The sequence below is a fragment of the Mesocricetus auratus genome, unplaced genomic scaffold, assembly GCF_017639785.1.
Source record: "Mesocricetus auratus isolate SY011 unplaced genomic scaffold, BCM_Maur_2.0 Super-Scaffold_100676, whole genome shotgun sequence".
Classification (NCBI taxonomy): Eukaryota; Metazoa; Chordata; class Mammalia; order Rodentia; family Cricetidae; genus Mesocricetus; species Mesocricetus auratus.
In genome coordinates this window covers 143,284,474-143,293,338 of record NW_024429266.1, presented here as the reverse complement: position 1 = coordinate 143,293,338, position 8,865 = coordinate 143,284,474, and positions in this window count along the sequence as shown.

Below are 8,865 nucleotides of genomic sequence, written 5' to 3'. Positions count from 1 at the left end.
CAATCAGGAAACGGAGACTGGCGAGTGCTATCAGTTCATTTACTTGTCCATTTTTTACACTGCATGATCCCAACCCATGGAATAGTCTTCCCAGGTCAGTTAACCTTGTCCATCCATCGAAAGAATCCCTCCCTCCTGGGCATTCTGAGAAACCCTTCACAGCTGCATGGGGAGGCTGACTCCAGATGCTGTGAAGTGACAACCCCTTGGAGCAGGGCACGGGCCTGAAACAGTGTGAGGGGAGCCAAGGCCTGTCCCTGAAGGGGATTCTGAGTCCCTCCTTGCTCTCTCTCCCCCGCCCCTCTCCTCGCTCTGTGTTGATTTTTCTTCCTCTTCTCCTTCCCCCCCTTCTCTCTTCTTTCATACCCCCATCTTCTTCCTCTCTCCTGTCAGCTGTGGGGGTAGCAATTACCTTTCTTCTTTTGTTATTTCTCACTAGTCTTTGTGAGCATGTGTTCGTGCGTGCGTGTGTGTGTGTGTGTGTGTGTGTGTGTGTGTGTGTGTTTGAGCATGCGCACATGTGCACGCACGCAGGGGTGTTTAGTGATGACCAGAGGGGTCTTGGTCTCTCATCCTAGCAGCCAGGAGGCCAGCAGTCTCCTCTTCCATACACTCTGCTGTCATGCGCTTCATCGCCACAGTCCGCAAACTCACTGACTGGAACTTCAGATACCATGAGCCAAGATAAGTTCTTTCTACCATCAATTAGCTTGGTTCTCCAAGGCAATGCAAAGCTAACACAAAAAACAAACAAACAAAAACCAAAAACTTCACCCATAGACCCAAAAAGGGCTCCCCAATCTGTTGAGCTCTGTGTAAATGATATGGAAATAGCTGAAAAGCCACACGTGTGAAACAGTAAAGCAACTGAGAAGTAATAAAATCGGTAGGCTGCGGCTGGGAAGCTGGTTCGGTTGCTGAAATGCTCACCATGCGAGCGCAAGGACCAGAGTTTGCCGCCCAGAACCCACATAGAAAGCTAGACACAGTGCTGCATACTTGTAATCCCAGCACCGGGAAGGAAGAGAGGAGAATCCCTGCAGCTCACCGACCAGTAGCAAGCTCCTGGCCATTGAAACACCCTGTGTCTTAAAACAAGGTAGAAAACTCCTGAAGAACGGAACCAGAGACAACTCTGATCTTCACAAACACACAGACACACTTGCACCTGCACACATATGTGCATGCAAAAAAAAAAAACCCCAAAACAAAACTCAAAACAAAACAAAAAAATAGGAAGAGGATGTATCCCACAGCTGGCCAGACAGAGGAAGAGGATGGTGCCGTCAGAACCAGAAGCAATAACAAGACAAGACCTTGAACTATAAGCTTTCCAGCAGAAACTGAGCTGAAAGAGAAAAAAGAATATCTTTTATGTTTTTTATTTAAATTGGAAACAAGCTTGCTTCACATGTCAATCCCAGCTCCCTCTCCCTCTCCTCCTCCCCTCCCCCAACCCTTCCCCCCAACCCTCCCAACCCCCCATCCCACCCCCATCTCCCCATCCCACTCCCCCTCTGCTCCCCAGGGAGGGTGAGGCCCCACCATGGGGGATCTCCAAAGTCTGTCATATCATCCAAGGCAGGGCCTAGGCCCTCCCCCATGTGTCCAGGCTGAGAGAGCATCTCTCCATGTGGAATGGGCTCCCCGAGTCTATTTGTATGCCATAGATTGCTGAAGCCTCCTCACTGACACCCACGTTCAGGAGGTCTGGATCAGTCCCATGCTGGCCTCTCAGACGTCAGTCTGGTGTCCATGAGCTCTCCTGTTCAGGTCAGCTGTCTCTGTGGGTTTCACCAGCCTGGTCTTGACCCCTTTGCTCATCACTCCTCCCTCTCTGTTACTGGGTTCCAGGAGTTCAGTTCAGTGTTCAGCTGTGGGTGTCTGCCTCTGTTTTCACCAACCACTGGATGAAGGCTCTAGGATGGCATACAAGGTAGTCATCAATTTCATTAATGGGGAAGGGCATTTAAGATAGCCTCTCCACTATTGCTTAGATTGGCAGTTGGTGTCATCCTTGTAGATCTCTGGAAATGTCACTAGTGCCAGATCTCTCCTCAAACCTATAATGGCTCCCTCTATTGTGGTATTTCTCATTCTGCTCTCCTCTATTCTTCCCCCTACTCAAACTTCCTGCTCCCCTAAGTCCTCCTCTTCCCTCCTCTTCTCCCCCATCTTTCTTCCAGTTCCCTCTTCCCTCCCCCCATGCTCCCAATCTGCTCAGGAGATCTTGTCCCTTTCCTCCCTGTTGCCCAAACTCTCTGGCGGTGGGGTTGTAGGCTGACACTCCCCTGATCCATGTCTAAAATCCATATATGATTGAGTACATACTTTGTCTTTTTGTGACTGGGTTACCTCACTCAGGATGGTTTCTTCTAGTGCCATCCATTTGCCTGTGAATTTCAAGATTCCATTGGGGTTCCAGTCCCCCCCCCCAGTAGTACTCCATTGTGTTCAGTTGAGGGGCATCTAGGTTGCTTCCAGATTCTATTACAAATAGTGCTGCTATGAACACAGTTGAACAGATGCCCCTATTGTATGAATGTGCATCTTTTGGTTATATGCCTAAGAGTGGAATTGCTGGATCTTGTGGTAGGCTGATTCCCATTTTCATGAGATACCACCATACTGATTTCCATAGTGCCTGTACAAGTCGGCACTCCCACCAGCAGTGGAGGAGTGTTCCCCTTTCTCCACATCCTCTCCATAATAAACTGTCATTGTTGTTTTTGATTTTAGCCATTCTGACAGGAGTAAGATGGTATCTCAGAGTTGTTTTGATTTGCATTTCCCTGATGGCTAAGGATGTTGAGCACTTTCTTAAGTGTCTTTCAGCCATTTTAGAGAGAGAAAAAAAAAAACTATTACAGTCGACAGTGTTGCTCAAAGCAGGGGAAGCAAACAGACATCTTGCTCTTCCCCCCCTGACCACCGGCACCACCTCCATCAGCCAGTGTAAACAGGAAGGCGGTTCGCAAATGCTCCTAAGAAATGTGGTTTGCAAAGGAGAGAGGCTGTGGGCCTTAGAAGACAAATGTGAACCTTGGCGACAGCACTCTGTGCTAGGAGCCAGGTGGGAAGATCAAATCACACCATCCCGGATGGGCACCAGACTCTCGAGCTGTACAATAGTTCAGCGTGTTAAGGGCTTGAGAGAGCTGGACACTCTAGCAGGATGCTGGAGAAAGCATTCACACCTGCCGGCCAGGGACTGGCAGGTGAAGACTCTTAATTGGAAGGATGAGTCAGGGGTAAGTAGATAAAAAGGAAGGTAGGGTTGGAAGTAGAGTTCATGGGAGAGTGTGCCGGAAGACAAGGAACTGGGAATGATCTTGACCAACCACATTGTTTCTCCACCGAGCATCCTTTGATGTCTCCTTATTGCATAATGAGGAAAACCTCTGATCTCCGCAGGAGGTATGAGGCTCTGCTCCCCTCAGTCTCAGCTCTACCTCTAGCACACCTGAGACTCCAGCACACCTGAGACTCCCTGTGCATAGAGAGCTCACAGTCTTCCCCTCGGTGCTTTTGCGCAAGCCAAGCCCTTCTCCTTCATAACTGGCAAGATTTAGATTTGGCTCTAACAGCAGCTGTTCTGCAAATATCTCCGGCTTTCCGAGACAGATGACAAAGTCTGTCTTCCTCTGAGGTCTGTCACTCCACTGTACACTGGCACTCACACATTTGTTCCTATAGCCGGCTGCACCAAGGAACCATAAGAGCGTCCATCGCTGGCACACCATCTCCACATGCCAGAGCTTGTACCCTGAGTGCCCCCAAAGCACCTGGCACAAAGCAGGTGCTCAAAAAGCAGGTGTTTACTTGGGAGGGAGGCAGAGGTGTGCTTCAGTTTGTAACATGCTTGTCTAGTATGCACTAACCCCTAAAGTCAATTCCCAGAACCCATAACCTGGAAGTGGGGCCACAGGCCTGTGATCCCGGCACTGGGGAGGTAGAAGCAGGAGAATCAGAAATTCAAGGTTTGGGCCAGTGAGATGGCTCAGTGAGTAATGGTGCTTGTTGCCAAGCCTGGTGAGCTGGGTTCAATCTGCTACACCCATGTGGGGGAAGAAGGGAAACCAACTCCCATGAGTTGTCCTGTGTGTCCACAAACAAAATGTGATGCACGTGTGGCCACACAGACACACATACACAGGCACACACACACACACACATACACACACACACACACACACACACAGAGAGAGAGAGAGAGAGAGAGAGAGAGAGAGAGATTTAAAGGTCAAGAATGGTGGTGCATGTCATTAATCCCAGCATTCTGAAAGCAGAGGCAAATAGTTCTCTGTGAGTTGTGAGTTCAAAGCCAGTCTGGTCTACATATCAAGTTCCAAGCAAGTCAGGGTTTCATAAGTAACCACTAAGACCCTGACTCAAAAGATATTAAGAAAGGAAGGAAGGAAAGAAGGAAGGAAGGAAAGAAGGAGGGAAGAAGGGAGAAAGGGAGGGAGGGAGGGAGGGAGAGAAGGAGGGAGGGAGAAATTTCAAGACCATTCTTAGCCACACAGTGAGTGAGCTCCAGGCCAGCCTGAGATAAATGAGACCCAAACCTGAGGGAAGGAGGCAAGAAAGAAAGCAGGCCCATCATGCTGGTGTCAAGGTCACCCCTGGAACTCTCTCACATACTCCTGTTTTCATTGGAACTGGGAGGTCTCTGTAGGATCATCATACAAATGGGAATAAAGAGCATTCTTAAAGCAACCGTTGTGCTTTTCTTTAGGCCACTTTGTTTCAGAAACCACCCCATGAAGACCCTGTCATCAGGAGGATGACACTTCTTCCCTTCTCCATCTTCAGTGGGCTCCCAGCAGCCGCTGTCACAGCTGGGGGACGGCAACAGCGCACAATCCACTTCTGTCATGGGTAGCTTCTGCTTACTTGTTTTGTTTTTCACAAAATACTCAGATTAGCTTTCGAGGTTGCATCTACTACAAGGAACAGTGGGAAGGGCTTGCTGACTAATAACTACATAATCCATTCCCAGCCGCCATCGACCACATTCTCCGGCTTTGCTTGGCATGACCTCCGAGTTGTTCATCAATGGCCTAAATGTCACCCCCTCTACCCCTCTACTCCTCTCTACCCATTTCCATCCCCTCCATTCCCCCACAAGGGCCTCAGCCAAGTGAAGCGTGAGCAACCTCATCAGCTAACCCCTGGCAAGCATCCACACAGATGCTGAAAGTACATGCTCACTGACTCGGGAGAGTGCCTCTGACATCTTATTTTACATTGATGAAACACATGTTATGTTAATTTGGAGAGAAGGACTCTGAAAATCTAGAAACAAAAACCATATTATTTGAGCCCTGGACCCCACAAAGTGGAAAGAACCAACTTCTACAAATTGTCCTCTGACCTCCTTATGTGCACCATGGTATGCGCGTGTCCCTCATTCCCAAATCCATATGATCATAGTAAGTAATTATCTTGACATTCAAACCTGATTACAAAGAATTTCCAGTAAAAAAAAAACACCGTGTACTGAACTCCACCAGACCCAAAGCCTAGACATCTCAATGAACTTCTCCACAGAGGAGCCATTCTGAAGCTATGGAGCCTCAATCTGAGTATTTTTTTTATGTACTTTTACCACCCCAAACTGAGAAACCCATGACAGAGTTAGAACTAGGCAAACAGTTTTGTATTCTCTCTCATGACTGGAGTGTCCGTCACCTACATGGGATCCTTCCTCATTCCCTAACAGTAGTCAGTCTTTCTTGATCTCTGCTCTACTCCGTATGCTGTGCCCGCATGTGCATTTGTGAGTACACGTTATAGATTATGCTTTGCACACGAGGTCAAACACAGCCTTTTTTCCCCCTGTGATTGTGTAAATTCAATATTATACATTCTAAGTCTAAGTAAGTACTTTAAAAGGTGATGAGCTAGGCATGGTAGTACGTACATGCCTATATAATCCCAGAGACAGGGGGATCAGGAGTTCCTCTGCTATGTAGTAAATTCAAGGCTAAACCTATGCTCCATGGGGTGAGATCTCAAAGTAAGAAAACAACCAAACAAAAAAGACCAATGGCAAGACGTGAACAATAGTCTGAAAGAAGAGCTCTGGTTGCTGTGAAAACATTTGTGGGGAACCAGGTTAGACAAGAAATGCTAAGATCTAAAGGATGAGGAATTCACAAAGTGGGTGTGACAGGTGGGGGTGGGTGGGGTCACCGTTCTTGTGCACAGAAGAAATAAAAAAGGCTAACAAACCCAGCTACTGAAAATGGGGATACTTGCTAAGAGACGCCTCTGAAATAACAGGAGAGCACCCAGTGTGGGGAGGTGCAAGGCCCTGGAGAGGACCTGAGTTTCCTTCTAACTCTAATGAAGGGATTTGTACAAGAAAGTAGCAAGAGAAAGAAGACACCATGCTTGCCCTCGGGGAACTTGCTATGGTGTAATCCGATTAGAAGCTCCAAAAACTTTAATTAGGCTTAGGAAAAATGATGAGAACACAGAAATCACAGCAGTCCTTGTCTAGAGGGCTCGGGAAGATATAATCGCATTGACACTAACTACTGTGAGAATTTCATGCTCTGTTCTTGCTGTTACTTTTCCCAGAGAAGATAAAAAGAGAATAGGTTAAGAGATATTTGTGTTCTGGTGACTATAGGAGCACAATAAATAAAACATATAAAACAAGGAGCTGGAGAGATGACTCAGCAGCCAAAAGCACTTGCTGCTCTTGCAGATCACTAAAGTTCAGTTCCCAGCACCCTGGTCAGCTGGCTCAAAACTACCTGTAACTCTAGCTCCAAGTGATCAGACGCCCTCTTCTGGTCTCCATGGTACCTGAACCCTTGTGTACATACCCGACACACAGACACACATAAACATACACATAATTAAAAATAAAAATAACATCATAAAACCACACTGGTCAAAGGCAGAAAGAATCTCTCTTAACTTTAAATGGATACAGTTGTTTCTTTGTGTGTGTGTCTGTGAGTGCAGCCCCCTTCTTTCTGTGTGTGGTAGAGTTCCTTAGAGTTCAAAAGTGTCAGATCTAGACCTAGCATTTGTCCTTAAGTCTACCCCCAAACTGCTGATCTGTGTCACGATCCAGAAGCCTATCTCAGCCCTCAGATATGTGGAAAAGGAATTTAGGCTCAATTAGACTCAACTTTGTCTCTATCTAGAGCTTGTCATTGCTATTTCTGTGATGAAATATCATGACAAAAACAGCTTAAGGGAGAAAGGTTGATTTGCCTTATAATTCCAGTTTATAGTCCTCCATTTCAGGAGCATGAAGGCAGGGACTCAAATAACTATTCACACCACATACACAGCAGAGAGAGAATAAATACACCCTTACTGTTTTGCTTGTTTTCTCCCTCTTACACAGTTCAGGGGCTGCTGTCTAGAGAATGGTGCCACCCACATTGGGCTGGATCTTCCCACATCAACTAGAAATCAAGGCAACCCCTACAGACATGCCCACAGATCACCTAGATTCAGGCAGTTTCCACTCTTCTTTCGGGTGACTCCAGGTAGCGTCAAACTGTCAAGCAGCCCACAGCCCCACACAGTCACCACCATCTACCTTCCAAGAAGTGATAGAGATGTAATATCTGCCAATCCACCACCAGAGGCCACCTGAGTCTTCTGGAGGCAGTAGCTCTCAGCCTTCTATGGGGATCTGTTGAGAATTTATTGTCCCATGTAGACATTGGTACCTGTTTCTTTGTCACAGGTACTCTGACATGCTGCTCAGAAAATGTCATGCATAGTCCTACCCTTTAGGACTTACCAGTGCCCTTGGGCTTGGGAGCCTCTCCAGGGTGTGGTTGTTTGTGCCTTTCTGGAATCTTCCAAACACTCTAGACTGTTTCTACTACCTTCTCCCATTCCTCTCTACCTGTGGGAACTCCCAATTGTGATGACAGTGATAAAGGCACTTTCTCTGTTGTAATGTTTACATCTAACATCTCCCTAGTAAGTGTGGGCTTCCACCAGACACCAACAGAAGTGTTTGAGGCAATTCGCTTCTGCTGGTTTACTTTCTTGAATGGAAAGTGTGGGGAGGGTGACTTAAGAAAAAAAGGAGGAAACAAAAGAAAAGAAAAATAGGAATTGTTGTCTAAAAACGGTATTCAGTTATTTGTATCACCTCAGAAAAGTGTCCCACATTTCTAACCCAGATCATTCCATTGTACCCCAAACTCATACCAATTCACTGTTTCCACTTGGGTATTCAAAAAAGCACAATGACAAGACATAACTATTTGCTATCTCAAACATTAAAATCTCAGTTGACACTGAAGTCCTGTCACAACAGGATTAGAAAGAGTCTTAGTACCCAGAAAGACAAATGTGTGGATTCACTTACGTGTGGATATTACCTGTTAGGTCAATGATAATCAAAATACAATACATAGACCCACAGAGGTTAGGTAGAGAGTAAGAGACTGGGGGTACAGATAGACCTCATTAGGAAAGGGAAATAGATAGCTATGATAGGTGGGGAGGGGGGCTTGAAAGGGAGAATAAGTGGGGAGGAGGAGGGAAGGGAGGACAAGAGAAGGAATATGGAGAAAGAAAGGTAAAACTAAGGGCCATTTGAGAGGTGGTGTGAAACCTAGCTCAGTGGAAGCTTTATAAATATCTACATATATGAGGGAGATCTAAATGAAGTCACCAAATAACAGGGTAGACCTGGCCATTTCCTGTCACCAAATGAAGCTTCTGGTGCTGAACCCCCAAACAAGTTTCCATTATATCATATCATACCATAGCACATTATTATATTACTGTCCCTTAGAAGCCTGCTTGTTTTTCTAATGAGAGACAGAAAAGGGGTGGATCCTGATGAGAGGAGAAGTGGGGAAGAACTGAGAG